Source organism: Lactuca virosa, chromosome 6 (genome assembly GCF_052849685.1).
Source record: "Lactuca virosa cultivar CGN04683 chromosome 6, Lactuca_virosa_CGN04683_v6, whole genome shotgun sequence".
NCBI lineage: Eukaryota > Viridiplantae > Streptophyta > Magnoliopsida > Asterales > Asteraceae > Lactuca > Lactuca virosa.
In genome coordinates this window covers 166445670-166471003 of record NC_136431.1, presented here as the reverse complement: position 1 = coordinate 166471003, position 25334 = coordinate 166445670, and positions in this window count along the sequence as shown.

The window sequence follows — 25334 nt, the reverse complement described above, 5'->3', positions numbered from 1 at the left end:
AGAACTTCATCGGATACCTTAGAGCTGTGCCATCCATAAAGGAGCCAATGGAGATTTTATGCAATAATGAAGGAGCGGTTGCCTTGACAAAGGAACCAAGAGATTATGGTAGATCTAGACATATCGAAAAAAAATACCACTTTATCAAACATAGAGTCGAAGAAGGACACCTCGTCGTGAAGAGGGTATCATCTGAAGAGAATCGTGTAGATCCCCACACAAAGGGTCTGAGTAGGGTTAAACACGTTCATCATGTAAGAAGCATTGGTCTGAAAGATGATATTAGTTTTAGTGATTAGATAGATATTTAGAAACTGGTAACAATGTAAATGTAATTGACATTTGATGATTGAATAATGAAGATTTATTTATGAGTATTGTTTACTATCTTTTGTCAATTGTTTATTATTGTGTTTCATTTTGCATGTTTTACTTCCCGAATAATTAGATTATTCAAATATCCACAGTTGATCATACTTTGGAACTAAGTAATGAATTAAGACTGTAATGAATTGGATTGTAGATTGTCTAAGGGTTTAGACATAGCAATGGTTTGTTGCAACATTCATGAGTACTTTTGAAATGGAGAATTTGAGTATTGGATTAACCCACGCTCAGAGAATTACTTCATGAAATTTATCACGAGTAATTCTGAGATGATAATATCTTATAATCTTTAAACGGAGATATATGATTTATTGTTTACGAGTCAGTTGTGCATTGATAATATGTAAACGCATCAGTAACTTGATGTTATAAAACGTATGGTTGTGCGTGATTTGATGAGTAAATAGTACAAGAATATAATTCAAAGTTTATCTATTCCTTTCGCCCTAACGGGAAAAGCGATATTTTGGGCCTCCCGATGATTTGGTGTTGACTTATAGTGTCGGGCCCGACTAGGACAAAATTGATGTGTTCGATTAGTAGTTCTTTGTCATTACAAATCGGAAATCAAGAAACAAAGTATTGGACAATCATATTGATTCTGTTCCATTTCTTTTGTCCACATGATATCTTGCAGAATGGAATTTATATGATCACTTATCTTAGGACACGTAACTGACTAGGTCAAAGTTCGACAACGGCCTTGAGAGCTACAATTTGCTAATGAATTTTTGAATTTATACTTCCAACTATAGTTATTAGACTTATCCAAGTGGGAGACTTTTGGATTAGGTGTATAAGGCCATAACTATAATTGGTATGTACTTGAATTGATAATAGCACAGTCCTTTTAGGTTGCCTTCGTACTAACAACTGGACGGGATGACTTTGGGAGGAGGACGTTGAATTTATTATTTGAATTATAAATTGAGATAAATGATTTATTAATGTATTATGAAAATAATATATTAATTAGAAATCATATTGTTAATTAATATTTAACCAAAAATTAATTTGGAATTAATTTTGGGATTAAAGGAATTGATTAAAAGTGCAGGGGCTGTTTCACAATTTATTGATAGTTGAGAAACTGGGCTCTTGGACAACCCTAGAAGGGTTGGACGAAAACTTGTAAGGAGGCCCTAAAATTTTCGTCCAAGGCCTTGGATGGGGAGTCCATGGGCTTCTTAGGCCTTAAACTTGGGAATTAGAGTTTCCTCCAGCAAACCCTAGTTTTGGCCTTAAGCTACCTCAACTATATAAAGGACTCCACCCTCTTGATTTCGGCCTGTTGGAGCATGTGAATGCTCTACAAATTATGAGTGATAGTTAGGTTGTATTTTTCCTTTTAGTGTATTATTGGTGTTTTCTCTCTCCTGTATATAGAGAGAGACGGTCATGTAATATGTAAGAGTGCACTAAAAAATGTAGTTTCTAGAGAGAGAAAATATAGTTGGATTTCTCCCACCAAGGGAGAGTTATCTCTCCCAACCATGTTCTTCATGCATTTTATTTTATCTCTCTTTTCTAGTATATTATGGAACTACTCATCTTATGTTCTTCATTTATATTATTATGATCGTTAAATCTCAAGATATTATTTTTCCGCATCCACCGATCGTCAAAATGGGTTTCAACAATTGGTATCAGAGCCAAAGTGGTTGCTTTTTGAACAAAACTCTGATTTTCAAAAGCATTCTATACCACTAAAGCTCATTCTTCAAAAAAAAATTGTTGAAGATTTGTTCAAGGCATTTTATTTATGCCTTGGAAGTGAGACACAAAAATTATGGGCTTTTATTGAAGAAAGTTGAGGATTTCCTTTGAAGATTTTGTCCAACAACTTTTGTTCATCCAAAAGGTACGAACTTCTCTTGTTCATCAAGTATTATTGCTGGTAGATCTCTTATGTTAGAGCTTGGACGTATTAAGTTGTTTGCAAAAAGCTTTTGTCATTGTTACTCTTTTTGGAAAAATGATATCCACTTCATTTACCTTCCCAAATAAAAACCATGTGACTTTGTCTAATCCCATCACCTTTTGTCCTCTTAAAATCACCTGCACACTCCATATTTTTCCTTGACCAATGCCTTTTTCCCTCACGTTTTATCAAAATAAATAAATAAATAAATAAATAAATAAACCTGTTGACCGAGTCCTGCTGAGCAGACTCTACGGTCCCCAGCAACTAAACCCTACCCGGAGTCGCTCTCAGCAACTAAACCGCAACCTAGCCTCCCTTGTACCGGAGCCCTGATCCACTACCACAATTTCCTTTTAGCCATCGGACCGCAGTTCGGGCCGCAATCCTTCCCACTGCAGTTTCAATGCACTTCGAACCGCAGTCAGTCTTTGACTTGGCTCACCGCAATCTATCCTCTTACTCATACTACCGCAGCCACTCTAACCCACTCAGACTTCGGTACCTACCTTTCTCAAGCGCTGTCACCTACCGCAACTATCCTTCTCATCCACAGTCATCTACGTCTCATCCACAATTCCTTCCCACTGTAATCCACTCGACTGCGGTACCTTCTCTTCAACTCCCTTCCTCCTTCCTCCTCCCCCCTTCTTCTCATTAGCCCCTCTCATCAGCCCTCCCCTTATTATTTTTTAAGTCTTATTTTTATTAACACCATTTATTTATTTTTTTAAACCATTTTTTTACATGAATTTTTTTTCATCCATTTGTTTTATTTAGCCAATTATTATTTTTTTAACACCAATTTTTTTATTAGCCAATTTTTTTTTATTAAAACCAATTAATTTTTTTTAAACCAATTATTTTTTTAATATCAATTTTTTCCACGACCTAACTTTTGATAGTCACATTGGTTTACTTCATGCCGATTATATTGGAAGATTTTTTTTTCATTTCCATGAGGATTACTCCATACCGCAGTCGGACTTCATATTATTCTTGGCGATGTTTGTACCGCAACGGCGCCTGATCAACAAAGTTGTTTCGCATTCTTCGTTTTATGGGATTTTTATGACTTGTCGCTTTTGATCTACGGTTGACGAACCATGTATCTTGAGCATGTGAACTTTATTTCTTTTGAAGACCACTTCGAGAGTTTCGGCACCGCAGTTTGGGTATATCAGTATTATTTTTTAGCACAACAGAGATTTTTTCACGCAGAGTTATTATTGTTACTTTGGTATTTGATCGAGCAGTTTTCGGCGACTGAATCAGCCAGCTAGATATGACCGCATAGTATTTATTTTACTCTCATTCTCGTGTTTTATCGAGACCCTTCATACATTTAGGGAGAGCTTGCATAGCTCTTGGTATCCAACACTCTCCATCCCGATGTTTTGTTGATTTTTGATATCCGGTTATTGGTTATCAAAAATAGGGAGAAAATATCATCCGGATGTGATTTTATGATTGTTTGAGTTTGAATTTTTGAAGACTTTTGAAGACGATGATTTATTTAGTGATGTCATGTGGCACTGATTTTTGTTCTTCACGGATCAAATTTTTGGCATTAGTAGATGTTTCCCGGTTCCAGATTATTTATTATTCGGACTCTACCACATGATGATTTTTGGTTTGCATCCGGTTCAGATCTTATGACTTCTCAAGTTTGGATTTGGGATATTTTGAAGACGAAGACTATTTTGGCGATGTGACGTGGCATTTATTTTTGATCTTTTGATCAATTTTTTGGCATTGCTAGACTATGTCTTTGGACTCACATTATTTATTATTCAGACATCACTTTTGGATGCTTCACATTTTTAGCAGGTTATTCTTTGAAGAATTTTGGGTGTATTATGATTCGAGAACTAGATATGTTTTTCAGACTTCTTGAAGCCGAAGTGTTCTTCTTATTGGATCTTCCACTTGATCATTGGGGTTATGACTAGTTTGAAGATTTGGATCTTATTTTTCTGCTTCATTGGTGGTGCTTTGAAGTCGAAGACCTTTACTGTTTAGAGATTCATGGCCAGCATCAGAGATCACAGACACTTCAGAGTTTTAGAGACATTTCATCATTTGGTTCTCATTATGTTTCATTTTATTGCCACACTTGCTAGTCGGTTACTGTATTTTAGCCTTTTATCACTTCATTTGTATCCCTCATTATCTGCGAGCATTTAGGGAGAATGTGTGAGCATGTAAATGCTCTACAAATTATGAGTGATTGTTAGGTTGTATTTTTCCCTTTATTGTATTGTTGGTGTTTTCTCTCTCCTATATATAGAGAGAGTTGGTTATGTAATATGTAAGAGTGCACTAAAAAATGTAGTTTCTAAAGAGAGAAAGTGTGGTAGGATTACTCTCACCAAGGGAGAGTTATCTCTCCCAACCATGTTCTTCATGTATTTTATTTTATCTCTCTTTTCTAGTATATTATGGAACTACTCATCTTATGTTCTTCATTTATATTATTATGATCTTTAAATCTCAAGGTATTATTATTCCGCATCCACCGATCGTCAAAATGCATTTCAACACGGCCACTCCAAACCCTAAGAAGAATAGCCGAAATTAGAAGCTTCCTCCTCCTCTCTCATATATCGTCCTCTTTGTAAGTGTGTTTTTGTGCCATTAGAGGTGTCACACTTGTGACACTAGTTCTCAAGCTTCTACAACAACAAGGAATTGTTTGTTATTACTATATAACATTCAAAGGTTAGTTTACTATCTCTTGTTATGAATTTCGAAATTACTAGATGCCTTCTAAGGTTTTTCCTTTTGTGCTCAATACTTGTATGTTCAATAGAGAAAATATAGATCCAAAGCAATCAGGGTTGCATGCACACATATGATTGTTTGTTTTGCTCAAAACTCATCAATAACATGCATATTACGTTTTGAAAATTATGTTTGAAAATATAAAGTATTCCATTATTTACTCTCAGTATTAATATAATTTGGTATCAGAGCCTTACTTTAAGGGTTTAGAGATATATTAGTGTCTTTGTAAACTTAAAGTGGAGTTTAAAATTATCAAAATTTCAAAAAGTTTTTAAAGTTTTCAATAAAAAATCTATCAAAAGAAAAGATTGAAAGAAAAGTAATTTGGTTAGGATCGTTTAACCCCATTTCATGTCCTTGTTTAACTTTTGCCCTGGGATTTGGAACATTGTTCTATAACCTAACTTAATTTTTAAAGAAAAAGAAATGTGGGAGGAGCAGTCAGCTAAATTTCAATTTGGAGAAGTCCCGCTTATCTATATGTAGGTATTTCACAGTAAGAGAATATGTTGTGTCATTAATATGTTAGTAGAAAGGATGTTATTTAATGATATAGTAGCAATTAAATTTATATTACCATAGAATGAAAAAATTGCAAAAAGAAAATGCTTTATCTAAAATGTTTTTACCATGGCAGTAAAATTAAGAGCATGCATGTTAGAATAGAAATTTCAATTCGATGTTGACAATTTACAGAACAAATCCCTTAAAGTTGTATATAACTAGAAAAAATAGGCTCAAAATATTTGATTCAACCCTTCTGCATGTTCGTGTTTCTTTTATTTGAAGGACTATCTTATTTGCTCTTATATATGGTTATGCACTTGTAATGCCTTTTGACATAATTGGTGGAATGAAACACGTCAGTATAGATTTTAGGGTACTCTTAGGCAGTCTAAGATTAAAAATAGTATATATAAGATATATACTATGCTATTAGATGAGAAAGTTCATTTCTCAGTGTGAATAAATGGGAGAAGGTGTTACCAATATGCTATAAGAACCAGATAAGATGTGCCAGATAGAAGAATAACTCATAGACAATAACAGAAACCTACCCAACATCGTGAATGGGGAAACTAAGTGGTGAAGTTATGACTATGTGTTTATAGTGGGTCAATAATATTATAAGACAACACTATTGACACATGGTAGTCAGATATTACTTGATAGAATCATGTAATTTTTCATGAATCCAGTCAGGGGTAATGAGTAGAAGTATAACATGGCAGGATAGATAATATGCCTACTAGAGGATTGTTATGGTCTACCGTAATGAAGTGATTGAATGTTCATAGCTTTAAAACCTCATAAGATGATTCAATTTAATTTAGTAGATGTTTGTCAGGCGTGAAGTTACCTTATTCTCAAGACTTCACTGAAAAGATATGTTAGCAGAGTGAGGAAAATATAGATGGTTAGATTAGTGGTGGTACGATCACCTAACGCAAGAACATTGAAAGTGTAGTTAAAAGGAAAAGCATAAAAGAACAGTCGTTAGCACAACCAAGCAAGCAATAAAGCACATTATCCAGAGAATGAAATGAAAGGAAAAGAAAGATATAACTACTTCACTTGAAATTATATGAATAAGTGAAGCTAAAAAAAATTAAATCAGATGATTTAGGCCATATTTTAAGGAAAGAAAAGGAGTTCCAGTTAAATACAACTCTGAAGATGTAGCTACGAAAACATCATAGCATGTGATAGCAAGTTGAAGGTCAAGAAGAAATAAATGGTAAGTAACCATGGGATAATTAAGGGAAAAAGTGTCTTCCACATTAGACTTGTCTAGTAGAGACAAAGATGCGGCATGCCAAGAACCTTTTATATATATATATATATATATATATATATATATATATATATATATATATATATATATATATATATATATATATATATATATATATATAACGGATTGGTAAAGAATGATGACTAAGTCTGAAGTCCAAGACTGAACACAAAGAAAAGGAGTGCTTCCAGAAGTAGATGGAAGCAAGTTAGAATAGAGAATATTGCTAACAAGTTCATGTGCAAAGAACAAAGTAAACAAATCAGTCAATGAGATTATTAATAAGCATTTAGAAAAGTCATGTTCAGCCAAGAATGTGTAATTGTTGAGAAGATAAAGGTAATAGTAGCTGCAAAGAGTGTAAGCCCCAACGAAGTGCTAGTCATGACTTAAACTAGAAAACTAGAAATGATGATTGGAACTAAAGAAGCAGTAGTCCAAACTCATATACGTTTCAGATCAGACAGTAACATAAGATGGATAATAGGATCTTAAGGACTTAATGAAAGACTAGAGATGACAAGAGGAAGATTCAACAGGCCTCTTCTAGTTTCCAATAGGATAGACTGATTAAACTGTGAACATGGTCTGGATAGATAGACAACATACAAATATAAGATTAAGAATGATCAAAGTAGGATGGAGTTCGAAAGCAAGTGGTGGAGAACTAATCATTCATGAAGAAGGAAGGAAAATGTGAATAATACTCTACATGAGTGTAGGGTTCAGAAAGACTTACATGAAAATGTAACAAGTACATATTCATTATCAAGTAAAAAGAAAATATCAATTGAAGATGTTCTAGTAATAAAATTATTTATGATAAATTAGTTGATCAATTTTAGAGGGAAATCCCAATTTCCAAGATTAATAGAATGATGATAGGATCCAAAGGACTCAGAGAAGGTCTAAAGATTATAATAGGAAGATTCAACAAACCTCTTCCATTTTCAATAGGAGGGAGTAATACAGTTGTCAAAATGGTGTAGATAGAGAGATACCACATGAAGATATGATTAAGAAAGATCAAAAGAAGGATCAGGTTTGAACCCAAATGGTGGAGAACTAATCATTCATGAAGAATGAAGGAAAAGGTGAACCGATAGTATACCTGTGTGTGAGGCTTGAGAAACACTTATGGGAAAAAGTACTAGGTACTTATTCATTATAAAGAAAAAAGAAAACATCAATTGACGATGTTATGTTAATGAAAGAATTTTTGATAATTTAGTTGATCAATTTCAGAGGGAAATCCCAATTTCCAAGATTGATCAAATTATCAGAGGAAAGTAATTGCACAAAAGCAAGTAGTAAAAAAACACTTGGAAGTATATCTGAGTGCTGCATGAACGAAGGGAAGAATCAGGAATGGACTAAGCAGTCTGAAAGATTAGTAACCTGAATGTTGAAAGAATGACTCTGATAAAGAATGTGAGAGACCATGATAAGACTTTAATGGCATGATATTCCAAGAACCACGAACGAAATGAGTTTGATGAGGTGCATTTGAGTGAATCTTTGCACTCTCTATCAAATACGACCAGTTGCATAGATTTATAAGTAAGGGTTAGGCGAGACTCTAAGTAATAACCAACTAATACAAGTTAACAAGAAAAAGTTACAACATGGCTAGAATGGTTAAACTATGTGAGATTCCTAACTATAAGTAATACAGTTGCGAGCTTAGCCAAGGAGCATCTAAATCATTGATGAAAGTAAATTATTAAGTTAAGCTAATAAGATAGAACAAGGCCTAATACCATATCAGAATTCCTATTGGCATGATTTTGAGTTGGAAATTATGAGAAATAGTATTTAGGTTGACCAAGAATATCATTCCATGATGACCTAAGTGAATGTTCCAAGAAGACTGGTGGACAATTATGTCAGAGAAGGTGGTATTCATGCATGAAGTACTAGTTACAGTGAATTCATGCCAAGCATTCCATGGTTCATGTAATGATCTTGAGGAAATTCACAATGATCAGAATGATAGTTTTTAGTTCATTATAGAATATCATTCTTAAATGGATGATAGTAGGATATAACTCTTAGAGGAAATGCTACGAACAGTTTTCATAAACATATATGTAGTAAAGTAAAATTAGAGTTTACTAGGGAAACATTGTAAAAGACTTCTAAATTAATAGAGTAAGCTATATAGTACAATAGAAGGATAATTCATAAGATCGTAATAAAAAGGAATATTCAATATATTTATTCTAGATAGACTGGAATGAGATTTAATGAGACAAACTCTTAATGGTAGGTTCATCCATGAATGTTAACATCAGTATTAAGAAAAACCCTTTTGATTGAACTTAGAAGAGTTCATGAATTGGAGGAAGAACACAAGAACAAACTAGTATCCTAACACTCGAACGCCTATTATAGATATGTTTTGTAGATTGCATGGTATAGAACAAAAAATAAATCCTAATTTGTGGAAGAATATAGATAAACGATTCTTAATAAATATATAGATACTCCAAAGAGTCACAGAGAACATCTGATGAAGTCAGGAAGGTTCCAAGATACTCAAAGGCACCAAAAAGTTATGCAGAATAGATACAACGGACATGAAATTACATAGGCATATAATCTTTGATTTTCCCTTTTGCATGTTCTTTTCTAATTCTTTCTTTAGGGTGGAGTAAATTATTCAAGCGCCTATTTAATTAAAGGTTGAGAATTGTCTACAGATAAAGTATCATAACATAATAGAAACATAAAATTTAGAGACAAGCACAACTAGATCTTTAGTCATCTATCTAGGTGAAACTTCAGAGTCAGAAAGAAAGTATAACTACTTAGATCAAAAAAATAAAATTTCGACGAAGAATGTTATATAAGTAGGGAAGAGTTGTAAAGCCCCATTTTTAGTTTTCAATAAAAAAAAAGTTATAAACCTTTTTATATAAAAATTAAAGTGAAAGTTGTAGTAGACGTGAATACGAATGCATATATATAAGGAACATGAAAAATGTAGTTCATATGAGAAAGTTATGAGTTTTAGAAGTTGTGTCGGATGATAAAAGGTACGCAGTGCGTATGTAAGGGGCACACAACACACGTATTTAATGTTACGACTATACCAACCTTATTTGTGTCAAGGCAAGTCAAACCACCACACCATCCTTAAGATGCAGTGTATGGGTCAGATTTCAACACTGTAAATAAATGGTCACCCCTCTTTTATTTCTTGAACCTTTACCTCTTAACTCTCTTTCTCTGTAAATATATTGGCCTCTCTCCATGGAATTATCAGTCTAGAATATTATAGCGAAGTGTTGAAGCTTTGGAAGGAATCATAAGAGAAGGATTTAAGCGCCGAAGTTACACTTGCAACAATCTGAGTTATACTTTAGTCAGGTAAGTTACACTTTTTTATACTTTAGTGTAACTTAATATAGACGGTATGTATAGTTTTTTTTTATGAACTCAGTAAGCATGGTATTAGTCATTAATTCATATTAATACATATATTGTGCTACTTATGAAAACGATGTCTAGGATGGACTTGTTGGCTTGGTTGTTGGATTTTAGACATGTTATATTTTGTAGTGGTCCTCCCTCCCCAATGTGTTGATTAGCCAATCTTTATTTGATATTCAGTTGGTATAAATGGCATTTATAAAAGATATAGGTATTATATACTATATTCTATAATTGTTGAAGCAATGTTCAGGCGAGTCACAGTAGCTTACTTATTATGTTAGCTATGCATGTTTTGGTATGTGTTCAATTAAATTTGTTCAACTATGTATTTGTGTAAGGAAACTAACTGAGAATAACCTTGGAGGAATCAATAAGTGGTAACAGGGATAAAAATACCCTTTCGTGGGAATTAACTCATAAGTGACTTAGAACACCTGTCGTGGGAATCAGTCTTACAAAGTTGTAACCAACCGTATGTGTTAAGGATTTATGTGATACGTATTTATCTGTTACGTGATAAAGATATGTATATGATTAATATAATGAGTGAGTGTTGTATAGGCTCACTAATCGTTTTCGCTTACCCATTGTTTATTGATGTTTTTACAAGATTACCAACAGAGAACTACAACAACATCTGCATTATGTTTTGAAAACTAATTTTGAGAACTATTTTTGAAAACACAAAAGTCTTCCACTATTTACCCTCAATATTAATACATTTTATGTAACACCAACAAAAGTGATTTTTATGAATACATTTTTTATTATCAGTTTTTAAATTGGACCAAAACAAATTTTAATTTTTTTCTATAAAGGAAACAAGGTGTTACATTGTTGAGTCAAAAATATGGTTTATACTTTGCTTTTCTAGGAAAATGTATTTTTGTGTCTTGGACCGTAAACAGCTTGGTGTTTACGGTCGTATACGTGTTTACGGTTGTAAACAGGTTTACGGCCGTAAACCCATTTACGGCCCATGTTCACCAAGCCCATGTTTCTTATGTATAAATATAGGTGTAAGGGGTGAGGAGTAGAGTGATGAACACATAGAATAGAAGAGCTTAAGTGTGTGCATTTGAAGGTGTTCTAGAGAGAGAGAAAAAAGAGAGTGTGTGTTAGTGTGTGTGAATCTTGTATCTGGGTCTTCATTCATATCAATACATACAAGATTCATCATCTTCTTCTTCTCATTCTCTTCTATTTGATCTGACATCATCCGTTTGATTGGGATTCCGCACCATCAAACGGATGTGATTGATACACAAGCAGATTAGGGACTTACAATTGGTATCAAAGCTTGGATTGTATCAGTCATTTTTGTCAGATCTGGAGCATATTTGATCTTATTTTTGAAAGATTCTTGCTTTTTTGGATAAATCTCTGAAAATTAGGGGGGGGTTTGTTCTTCGCGTTTTTGATAAAAAACGAGTTTTTGATAAAAAACGAGTTTTTGATCGAGTTTTGGAGCAAAAAGAGGTGAAAAACGTTGTTTTTCACGTAATCTGCGAAGAGTTTACGGTCTTTGAAGGGTTTACGGTCGTCGGCGGCGGCGGCTAGGGTTTCCCGGAGTTTACGGCCGTAAACGTGTTTACGGTCCGGAGTTTACGGCCATAAACGTGTTTACGGTCGGCAGTTTACGGTCGCCGGAGTTTACGGTCGACGGTTTACAGTCGCCGGAGTTTGCGGCCTCGGCTCGGTGAACGGCTAGGGAAGCCGGCTCAGCAGCAGCAAGCTTCGCATCAACATCCTCGCACCAGGTCCTCGCCTTCGCACTTCGGACCAGCGCCCTCGCATCGCAGCAGCTTCGCATTAAAAATATTGAAACGGATTGGGGGGTGCCGGGGATCGAACCTGCGACCTCTGGTTGATCAAACACGCGACTTACCAACTCCTCTAAGCTCCTCCTTGGTTCATCACTTCCGATTTTAATTCAAATACATTGCCATTCGCACCTACTTTCGCATTTTTGTCAAATTCAGCCCAAAATTGATTTTCTTTTAATTTTAAAATCCTTTTTCAACCAAAAATTTTAGTTTTTAAATTTTGAATTTTATTTTTGATTTTTTACTTAAAATTTTGACTTTGACTTTTAAAGTTTGACCTTTGACTATAAACTTTGACTTTCTCGTTTGACTTTTAAATTTTCAAATTTAGCTTTTCGGTTTGACTTTTCAAGTTTGACTTTTGAGTTTGACTTTTTAAATTTGACTTTTGAGGTTGACTTTTGAGTTTTTAGTCAAAGGGCATATTTTTTAAAACAATGAGTTCTTCAAACGTTCCAGTCAATAAAGTTTCATGTACTCCATCTTGTGAAACTACGATTAAATTTCTTCGGGAACAAATTGATTTATTAAAAAGAGAAGTTGAGGACCTGAGATATGAAGGATATCAACTCAGGAAAGGATAGAAACCCCTTAAGGCCCAATTATAAACAAAAATAAACGATTTTAAAAGAATTCAGACAGAATACAGTGAAAAATGTGAGCTTTATGATTATGTTAAGAGACAAAATGATGAGTTAATTACCGAGCTTGATACATTAAAAAGACAATTTGAAACTGCAAATTTTGATTTTAGAAAGTTTGATGGATCAAGCGAGGTAGTGGCCAACATGATTGATCACTGCATGCAGTTTAAACGAAACCAACAAAAGGGTCTAGGATATGATAGTGTACCTCCTCCTTATAATCATACATATCAGTATCAACCCCTATCCAAGGATGAGATTGCCAACGAACCATTTATGGTTTATGGCAAGCCATCTGGTTTTGTTTCAGGAGGATTTATTAATGTTGAAAATACTAAAGTTTCTACTTCCCCTGCAGATCAATCCTTAGATCAGTCAAAGCACAAAGTTGAAGGATCTGTTTCTGATAACAAAACTAAGCCTGAACCTGATGTTTCTGTTTCCAATGAAAAACCTTCTGTTTCTGATATTAAAGTTGATGATACATCTTGTGATGCTTTTGATGCTTTTGCATCAGATCATGTTGAGTTAATTTTTTTTGACATATTTGATTATTTGTTTGAAAATACTGATGTTCCTGTTTCTAGCACATCTACTTCATGTGCAGGTAAAGTAGCAGAGGATGAGAACAAGGAGAACACCATTGAACAAACCAACATCTCCTTGAACTCTGAATCGGTTGCTTCGAACTCAGCTGCTTCTGATCAACCTGCTGTTCAGAAATACAGGCCACCAATTCCAGTGAAACAGAGTGCCTATTGTGATTGTGCTTGTGGGAACAATAAGAGACAAGGCAAGGTTACGCCACCAGGGGCAGGAAGAAACAATTTCCCAGTGAAGAAAACGACTTGTTTTCACTGTGGAACACCTGGACACATTGCCAGACATTGTCCAAATTGCGCATACGTTCCCTACTATGCACAAGGGTGGCAGAACGCGCCAAGAGGGAGATACTTCAAAAGAAATCCCTCAAGGTCACATTCAGACCATGGTGACTGGAACGCGCAGAAGGCCAAGAATCAAACCTACAAGGCCAAGAATCAAAATCCCAAAGTCAAGAAGGAAATGCCGGCCAAGAAGCCCAATCCAAGAGATGCTCCAATGAAACAAAGACCGGTTAGGTCAAAGTCATCTCAACGGCCGACATCAAGTTCAAAATCAAGTGCTGAGCCACCCATCAGATCGAAAAAGAAATGGGTCAAACCCAACTACAAATGGGTTCCGAAAGCTCAATCTCCCAAATCACCTAATGACTCTAATGTTTCTACATCTTCTGTTTCTGATAAGCAGGATATGTCATGGGAGAATGTATCTTGCGTAGATGAAAAAGGTCGACCCAGTTTCAAAATGGACTGGGTTCCAAAGACCAACTGATCCCGCTCTGTGTCGGAGCAGCTATGGAGGCATATCATCAGACTTCTGTTTGTTGGTAGTGGTTGTTCCAGGCACATGATAGGAGGCATCTCTCAACTGTACAACACTTAGAACATTGTTTAAGAGTATGTGTCCTTTCAGGGAAGGGAAGAAAGGAAGGGATCACTCATGAGGTTAGTGCTTAATGACATGAAGAATTTTCGGATCTGTTATGAGATTATGCGTGCTGTTCTCAGACCTTCTGGATGCAAATTCAATCGGTGAATTATGGTTTGAGTTCTCTTCTCTATACTCCTGAGTTTTTCTTAAGCTGATTCGCTTTAAAGACTAATTTTTGTTTTAGGATAGTTTAAATTTGCGCATTTACTTTCGTTTCTCTCCTATGCACAAATTTAGGGGGAGAAATAAAAACAAAACAAAAATTAGAAAGTTTTAAAAATCCAAAAACATTAAAAAAAATTAATTAGAAAATTAGAAAATCCAAAAATATGTTGGTTATGGAATGTGCTTGCAGGTGATGTGATGGGAAGTGATATAATCATGTGATAACAGACAATCTGAATCTGTGTGAGGGACTGAATCTGAATTGTCTAGGCTCTGTGTTCGATGCGCTGGTAGGCACGAAAGATTAAAATGGACTTGACTAGGCATTAATGAACTTAAGGAATCTAGAGACTTGAAAAATCTTGACCTAGATAGATCCATTTAGCCTGACAATACGACACTCAGATAGGTTGAGCAGGGAGATATACATGATAATCCACCGGTCACATTAAATTAATCCGTATCTAGAACAGTGGTTTAACTCTTCCTCGATGTATGGACATTGTCCTTAATTCCGATATTGATGGGGCGACTGGGGAATTCCGATAAAGTAGGTCTGTAGGAAATTATTTTCTTGCTTTCTTTCTGTTAGTCATATGTTGCCTCCTCTGCGTGATTGAAATACATCCGACCTGGACTGCAACATATGCAATTATATTTCTCTGCATCTTCTATCTATGCAATTCTTCCTGTCTGTTAGCCATATGCTGTCTCCTTTGCGTGATTGAAAGACATCCGACCTGGTACACATCATATGCACCATTCTACTTCTCAATCCCTCTAAATCTTGTTAGTCATATGTTTCACCCTCTGCGAGATTGGAAGAGATCCGACCTGGGTGTACAGCATATGCATTCTAAATCTGACTTCTCTCATAATAATTGTCTGCTCACCTAAAGTAAGGAGTACTTTGGAAGTTCCTGATTATTGGGGTATGTTAGGAATCGGGAAACACGTTCTAGTACATTTAAAATTGAACAATCACTAGGTTGTCTGTAGATCTCGCTGCTCAATGTAGGTGGACAACAATATCTTTGGTCGTCGTCAGCTGAATGGTCCTTTAGGAATATTATCTAGGAACATAGGATCACATTGTCTTGTCACTTGTAGTATGTCCTAATTTTGTCACAATCTCTCGTGTTTAAGTGGACCACAATATCGGCGATTGACCAGATCTATTCATGAAGGGAGAGGTACTGATAAACGGATAAAGGCTGTCTAAAAACTTTGATCCCAAATCACTCTTAAAGTTAGATATCATTTTATTTTTTTGTTAAATTTGTTCATAGTTTCTTCTAATTTAAATATTAGGGGAGAATTAAAAAAATTTTAAAAACCAAACAAAAATTAAAACAAAAATTAAAAAAAAATTAAAAATCCAAAAATAGTGTTATTTCTGTTTTATATTTTTTTTTTCAGAAAATATGAAAAATCCAAAAATATTGTATGCTAAAATTTTCTTTTAGTTTTGTTTTGTCTTGAATAGTGAATTCAGGTGAAGATGAAACTCATGGAAGTTTGTGTCGAAGATTTCTGATCCAAGGTTTCATCCGTGATCATCGAAGAATTCTCATTCGAAGGAGCAAGAAATGAAGATTATTCTTTCGAGATTCAATCTTTCAACCCCAGAAGCAAGGTGAAGCTGCACTTGAAGATTAGGTGACAGATTGCATTGAAGCCTCCTCAATCAGTCTGCTGCTATCTTAAACCTGCTGAAGTGATCCAGAAGATTTGTTCTCTCTAACGTTCTCTCTAAAGATTCTCAAGCTGAAATTGCTATCTTTCAAGAATCAGTACAAGAAGCCTCCTCATCCGACGTGCGTTCCAAGCCAAATTCTGAAGAAAATCCCAACTGCTCTAGATGAAGTCATCCATTAAAGATTCATATGTTCATCTTGAAGTCATGAAGATATCAAAGAGTAAAGCTGAAGCCAAAGCTCCCAATGAAGATTAACAAGAAAGCCAGTTATTTTTTAGGGGGAGCTTGTTGGGTCATTTAAGAAAAGAAAAGAAAGCTATAAACCAAGGGGGAGATTGTTGGGTCAAAAATATGGTTTATACTTTGCTTTTCTAGGAAAATGTATTTTTGTGTCTTGGACCGTAAACAACTTGGTGTTTACGGTCGTATACGTGTTTACGGTTGTGTTTACGGCCGTAAACAGGTTTACGGTCGTAAACCCATTTACGGCCCATGTTCACCAAGCCCATGTTTCTTATGTATAAATATAGGTGTAAGGGGTGAGGAGTAGAGTGATGAACACATAGAATAGAGGAGCTTAAGTGTGTGCATTTGAAGGTGTTCTAGAGAGAGAAAAAAAAGAGAGTGTGTGTTAGTGTGTGTGTGAATCTTGTATCCGGGTCTTCATTCATATCAATACATACAAGATTCATCATCTTCTTCTTCTCATTCTCTTCTATTTGATCTGACATCATCCGTTTGATTGGGATTCCGCACCATCAAACGGATCTGATTGATACACAAGCAGATTAGAGACTTACATATATAGTTGCTATTGATGTATGAATAGTGCTCGCTTGATCATAATGATTTATTTGTTTTTGCTACCTGTTTTATTTTTATTTAATAATTAGTATTGTGTTACAACAATGGAAGTCGACATTTGTTCATAATTATTTTCATATGTAATCGATTTTTGCTTATCTTAAAGGTGTATGGTTTTGTACCACAAATAGAATTTTGGATCTCCATCTCTAAGAACTCACCAGGATACCATCAACACGTCAAAATCATCAATTGGAATGATTGAGTGAAAGGTAACCTTACAAGTCAAACCCATTTCTACCGGAAATGACGACATAATTTATGATTATTACAATAATAGGATTTCCACATGTAATTGATTTTGGCTTATCTTAATGGTGTATGGTTTTTCACATCCAATCTATTTTGACTTATCTTAATGGTGTATGGTTTCTCATAATCTATCCTATATCTTGATTGAATGTTTTTATTATATATAAAACATCCAATAAAGAATGTGAAGTGTTTATATGTTTATGTATCTAAATTTATTTTATTCATATTATAATATATATATATATATATATATATATATATATATATATATATATATATATATATATATATATATATATATATTAATTTGTATGTTGTAGTTTTGAAGTCCTTCACAAAATAGTCTTAAAAGTCCTAGAAAACTTGCACCTAATGCAACATTTTATGGCACATTAATGCAACCTTTTACAGAATAGGTTGCATAGTCTGATGATCAGATTACGCAAAGGAACTATTTACGCATCCTACTGTATTTTGTTTTTTTGTATAACTCCACTTTCACAGTGTTTTTTATGCTATGGTTTTAATACATTTCATAAAATATAATCATGTTTTGTTAAAAAGGTGGTCCAAAAAAAACCATTTGTTTAAATTTCTACATCTTACGTGTTACCAATTCATATCAAACTTAAACCATAACAAGCAAGTAAAAAATAATCACAGATTATAACAAGGAGTCAATCATAAAAATCCACTCCAACTATCATCCATAGTACTTGTAGCATGTCAACAAACCATTTTGTAAATCTTGCGTATAGCGTGAGATACACGACACAAAAGAAAATACCTAAGACGAAAATATACCATGAGCTATATGAGCTTAGACACAATTATTCTCTCAAAAAAAATTTATAAGTCTTTACTTTACTTTAAAAATAGTACATAAAAATCTTTACCTTACTCTCAATTTTTTTCTTATTTTTAAAATATTTTACTAATTATTTTCTTTATTCTTGAAATTATGCTTATGTAATACATGATCTATAACTACTTCTTTTCTTGTTACATTTACTAATTTTCCTTATCGGTTAATGATTGATTCTTAATTTTTGTACTAAGGGCCTAATCACCTTTGGTGATATCCAGGTTTAGACCAAACCAACAAGAACATATCACATTTGGTATAGTATTCTCGTCCGATTATGATGAAATTTTTAGACATTACCTAAAACTTATGTTACTATATTTAGTGTATTCATCAGCATCACATTTTTTCTATGCAAGCCATTAACTTAATATTCCATGATATATATATATATATATATATATATATATATATATATATATATATATATATATATATATATATATATATATATATATATATATATATATATATGAGCTTTAAACAATTTGAAAACATTTATAACCTTGCATAAAACCAAAACACATCAGCTTTAACACTACCAAATTAAAATTTATTTAGCTTGATATGAAAACGTTTATACTTGTTTTATAAGAAATCATTGTAAAAAATTTAATTGTTTCTATACAACAAAACCATTCAAAACTTTCTTTATAAGAAAGACATTTATGACATTTAGCTATTGCTTTATATGAAATATTTAAAAAATGAATTATTTCTTTATAAAAAAAATACTTTAAAAACATTTAACTGTTACTTTTATAAGAGAGACTTTTAAAACATTTACCTAATGATTTAAAAGAATGACATTCAAATATTTAGCATTTGCGTTATAATAGATCTTTTCAAAACATGTACATTTTATATATACGAAAGCCTTAAAATACATTTAGCATCTAAACAAGCCATGTATCCCATATGGGGAAAAGGCCACATATAGTCACCTTTGTTGTACGGTTGTATAATTACACAATTCCACTTAGCCTCTATAAATAGGACCATTTCTTTCCTCTTTAACTCTATCACCTTTATATACCATATGATTTACCAATCCAGTCATTTATTATTTAATTCATGCCAAATACATGTTATGTAACAATTGTACAACTTGACAAGTAGTCCAATGACTCATTAATTTGTCTTAGCTTTCTTGTATTAATTTAACTCTTTGGATATAAACATAACCTTATTATAATTCTCACGTAACTTATCATGGATTATAACATATTATGTTATGCACCTCTCAAAATAATACCAACTTCGAACTCATTCTAATAATGTTGTAAATGGTGCCCATTGTCTCAACAGTTAGTAATATTATAATTAATAATAGGGTTCATTTGGGTTACATATAAGGACAATTTTAACCAATAAATGCTAAGACAGTATAAATAGAATCTAGTTTGGTTATTTATTAGTATTTAACAAAATCATAGGAACACGTAGATCTTAAAGAGTTTACAGATTTGAAATTAAAATCTTAGGGATAATTACTTAGTCACAAAGTACTTATCCAAAAAGGAATCTAAACCCTACCCTTATAAAGAGGAGTGCCAAAACCGCATTGAAGGTTACACAATCCCTCGTTTTGTTTTGATTCTCTCCTGTTTTCTCTACATGCCAATCTACGAAAGAACACGATTTTTCATTCTACACGACACGTCCAACAATTAACAACCTTATTCGATTAGGGATTTAAATGTTCAAGTGTGTTCATCATTATTAATTAGATTTATCAAGTGGGTGTTGTACTGCTCTTTGAGTTGGACTATGAGAGAGGAATCCTAGTTTTGATTCTTTACCTCCGCTCCACTGTCTAGAACAAAGAAAACAAATATTCCAACGCTATTTGTTTTGAATTAATGTATTGTTTATTGTTGCATAAGATTGTTTGAACATACGATTCTCTCAACGAATATGTTCTTTTTTTATTTTTATTGTATGCCTATGATGCCTTTTGTGGCTCTTATTTGTAGGCGCATATTCAATGATTTTACTAAAAATCAAACTAGGGTTAAGAGGCAGAAATTGTCATCATTCATGAATGATACGTGTCGCCGTTGTTTACCCTAGTCATCACGGAAAACCCCATAACTCCACACGTCATCACGCAAAACACCCATAACCAAAATTCCTTCATGGTGCGCGATGTGTTCTGGTACTATTTTGAAAATCGAATATTTTATAAATCGAGTATGTTTTGTTCACATGAAAATATTGACTCAAACAAGCTAAATCAAGCAAATAATATTTTTTTTACTAATATTGGTTATCTTGTTGTTTGGGAAATTTTAATGGGAAATCTTCAGAAAAGTCCTAAAATTTTAGTTTAATTTATGAAAAAGTCCTGAACTAATTTTTGTTTACAGAAAAGCACAGAATACCGGCTAAAACTTCGAAAAAACCCTTTTTGGCCGGTTTCGTAGATTTAGCCGGTATTTTGTCTTTTTTCGTTAGTTTGCTCAAAATATTAGGACTTTTCTGAAAATTACCCGATAACCAAAATATTGAGATTTTTTTGAAAATTACTATGAAATTAATGGATATTATTATTAACAAATCATTTATAAACATAAAAAATATTTTTTATTATAAACAAAGGAAATACATTTGTTGCTAATTTTTAGGAATATAATAGTCGACTATGTACTTCTCTATTGTTTGTTGACCACTTCAAAGTCTCTTTGTTCTTCCTATGTATCGTTGTGGGTGTCATAGTGAGAAGTACTCTGTTAGGCGTGACCAATACAAGAGTTGATAATATTTATTAATACACAATCAATCAGTGTCTACTTGGTATTAGGCATGATGCAATATGATTACATGTTATTAGAAAATATCATTACACGAACATATAGATCTTTCATTATGTTCTTTAACCTAACTACCACCTAACCTCCAAACATTACCCGATAACAACCATAAAATTACACACATCTATCGAGAGTGAAAAGTAAACTATGAACAACAATTTAAATAGATAATCACCCTTCACTTGTTTCCATATAAATTATCATTCACGGTTCACTTTTCACATTTTATAGATGTATGTTAGCCGATGGTTGTTAACATGTGAGGTATGAATGTTGGTTGGTAGTTAGGTTAAACAACATAAGAGGAACACCAACATTAGAGGAATGCTAACTAAGTACATCTCACCATCATACCCACAACAATGAATAGGAAGAACGTAGAGAGTTTGAGTGGTCAGGAAGCAATAGATAAATACTTAGACCACCAATTTATTCCTAGAAATTAGCAACAAATGTATTTCCTTTTTTTATAAAAAAAATATTTTTTATGTTTATAAATGATTTGTTAATAATAATATCCTTTAATTTCATGGTAATTTTAAAAAATGTCCTAATATTTTGGTTATTATATAATTTTTGGAAAACTCCCAAAATTTTGGTTATACTAACGAAAAATGACAGAATATCGGCAAAATCTGTGAAATCGGCCGAAAAGGGTTTTTTCGAAGTTTTAACCGGTATTTTGTGCTTTTCTGTAAACAAAATTTACTTTGGGACTTTTCATAAATTGGACTAAAATTTTAGGACTATTATGGAGATTTCCCAAATTTTAATAGTTTAATTCTATTATTATATAGTTATAACATTTTCGTTTAGATGATCTTTTGCATGTCAGATTGTAGAAATAATAGAATATTTTCTTGCTTTCAACCTTTTCATTATTGAATCACCTTGATAATCAGGATTTTTGAATCCAAGTTCAAATTAATTATTAGTTGAATTGCATGGATTCAATGCATCGAGCCTCGAATACGCCTATGTGTTGTTTGTATGTTTTGGTTTGGTTTCGTGATCTGCATGTCACTTAGTTTATATTTTATAATATGTGTTTTCCTTTTATATTATAATGTAATAGTATAGATAGTAGATTTTATTAGAATAGAAATTATGTAATATTATGAAGAGCGAAGATTCAAGTTGAGGATCTAGGAGTTCTAGAGTCTCATGAAGTTCGGGCAAGCATCAAGACTTGGTGGCTTAATGAGTGGGAGCTTTGAAGTGTCACTTTAGTCCTTAGTTTGACCATGTGTGATTTTCATGGCTCACAAGGCGACACATATGACTGAGGATGGTGTTATCGTTATATGTTTGTTTTTTGTGATTGTTAGTTTTAATAGTGATTTAAAATTTGAAACTTAATATTGTTTAAAGTTAACAATGAAATATAAGCTCGTATAAAAGTTATAAAATTGGCTTACAATTGAATGATTTCCAAATAAAGTTAAAGTGTTTTTACTAAAAAAGAAAACAAAAACCTATTTAAAAAAAAACATAAATAACATGTTACCCATGAAAAATATACACTTATTCATAATCCAACAACATGGGCAAATGCATCGATCCAATGCATCAGTTGAATTATTGTTGAGGTGATTTGATACTCATTATAACTAAAACGTAAATTGGATCGAGGATGATGTGGGCTTTTCATGGTTGCTTTACCATCAATATCTATGATGCACGAAAAACATTTCATGAACTTGGATGAGCATGGAAGACATTAAACATGATATTGACCTAATTCAATAAATCTCGACATATCAAGGAGTTCCATAGAGAATGAAATTGGAAAATATTATTTCCTACCAAAATTGCTTGTTGGTGTGATTATAGGAACCTTTTTTACATCATCGAGTGAAATATATATCCTAGACTTATTTGAATAAACTTGAACCAATTAATTATTTTTGTAAGGAACTAATCAAAATAGCTAAAACATTATTTGTTTAGATGGCTACAAGCACGAACACACCTCCTAGTACTGTACCTACACCTATGTCAATCTTTTGTCTTCTGTAAATCATCTGGAAGGACAAGTAGACAGGACCAAACTAACTTTAGTAGATGCGTTCACTAAGAATCACTCTTAGGTACAAGAGAAAGGAGTATGTTCTAGATAAGGATCTCCTTAAGTTTTTTGAAGAAGATGCTACTACGGAAAATAGGTATGATTATGTAAAACATCTCATTCACTCGGATGAGTTTGCTTTCTTTATGTTGGTGACCATGATTCTATAACTCCAAAAGATGTTGAAGAATATTTATGCGTTCAACATAAATATGCAGCTGAAGGAAATGTTCCAAGAGAAAGTTAGGCAAGAAAGATTCGACATTCTCAAATATCTTCTAGGATATAAGCTTCAAGATGGAACTTATGTTAGTATGCTTGTTCTGAAATAAAGGTGTACATCGATAAAATAAAGCATCTTGGTGTTCCATTCCCGCAGGATTTGCCTTCCAACATACTAACCAACTTGTTGACCAGTTCGTATCATTAGTTCATTATGAACTATAATATAAACAATTTTGAAAGTCCTTGATGGAGCTACATGGCATGTTAATACTAAAAATGGTAGTATGGTTAAGCCTTGTAGAACAATATCTACAACTCCCATTTTGCCTATTATGGAGGGTGGTGTCAAAAGGAAGAATACTTTGTATCTAAAGGGAAAAGGGAAAGATTAAAGTTAGACAATCCAACTCTTCTAAAACAATGTCAATTCTGACATAGAACCTACAAGCAACCCTAATGAGACGATTTGCTTCTACTTACACCAAAAAGGACAGTGGAAACATTGTTATCCTAAGTACCTAGATGAACTTAAAAAGAGAAAAGCCAATAAATATGGTACCTTAATTTTTTATGATTAGATTCTATAGTACATCTACTTCTAATTGTTGGGTCCATGGTAAAGGATGTGTTACTCATATTTGCACTAATATTATGCAACTAAGGGAAAGTAAGACGTTGAGGAATGGGGAGCACGACCTGATCATGGGAAATTAGGCGACACACACATTGCCTTAATTACAAGGATAAATGATGATGAGCTTAAGTTATCTAGTGGAATTTCTATTAGACTTTTTATTTTTGTTATTCACTAGAAATGTAAGAAACATGATTTCCTTTCATGCTTTGTACAAGGATGATTTTGATATTAGTTTTCAAAGTGGCTACATTTTAGTGTCTAAAAAGGATTGGTTCTATTTGAAATCAAATCCTTGTAATGGTATTATGAAACCATAGTTAGCATTCAAAAGAATAATATCATATCCATTAATGTTTTATAAAAGAAATCAAAAGAGATTTTGGATAAAAACATATTTATTGCATTGTTGCCTTGTCCTTATAAATAATGAATGCATCGTCAAGCTCCAATCTGATGGGATATTAGAATCATTTGATATAGATTCAGATGATATATGCGAGTATTGTATACTTGTAAAGATAACTAAGGTGTCATTCATAGGAAACTATGAAAGAGGCAAGGATTTGTTGGACCTCATACATACTGATTTTTGTGTACCGCTCAAATCAACAACATGACATGGTGAAAGATAATTCATTTTATCTACTAGTGATTTTAGTAGATACAATTATGTTTATCTGATTAAACATAAGTATGAAACCTTTAGAGTGTTAAAGACATTCCAAAACTTAGTAGAGAATAAAGTTGGTAAGAAGATTAAAATGTTCCAATTCGACTGGGGTAAAAAATATCTTAGTCAAGTATTCTATGATAATCTTATGAACTATAAAATTATTTGATGGGTTTTATAGATTATAACATATATAAAATGCGGGAAATAACTTAACAATTAAGAAGGGCACATGGAACTTAAAAGGATCTATGTCTTACACTTTGAAGGAAACTTACATAAATAAAAAAAATCTGGATATAACCTAATATATTCAAACTCATCAAGTTAGGGTTACATACCTTTTGATTTGTTGTAGTAAATAAATAACTTTAATCCCTTGTAGTTGTTGGTCTTGGAAAGCTTAGGACCAAAAGGACGATGCCTCTAATGGCTGACACCCAAACTGTAGAACTAGAATACAAGAGGAGAGTGAAAGAGAGAAAGGGTTTAATTTTTGTTCATATGCTTCTAAGAAAGAGTATGCACAAAATTTGGCTCCTACGGGGTCCTATTTATAGTTTAGGTAAGCAATATTTGAATGATTAAATAATAGTTTTAATCCCAGTTCAAATCATTTCTTTTTCTACTACTAAGAGGCTTCTGGAATCCCAAAAAGAGCTCCCAAAACCGTCCATTTGATGGTAGGTTCTAGAATTGCATTTCTTTGCTCCACTATGAACAATTACAATTCACCCCTTGC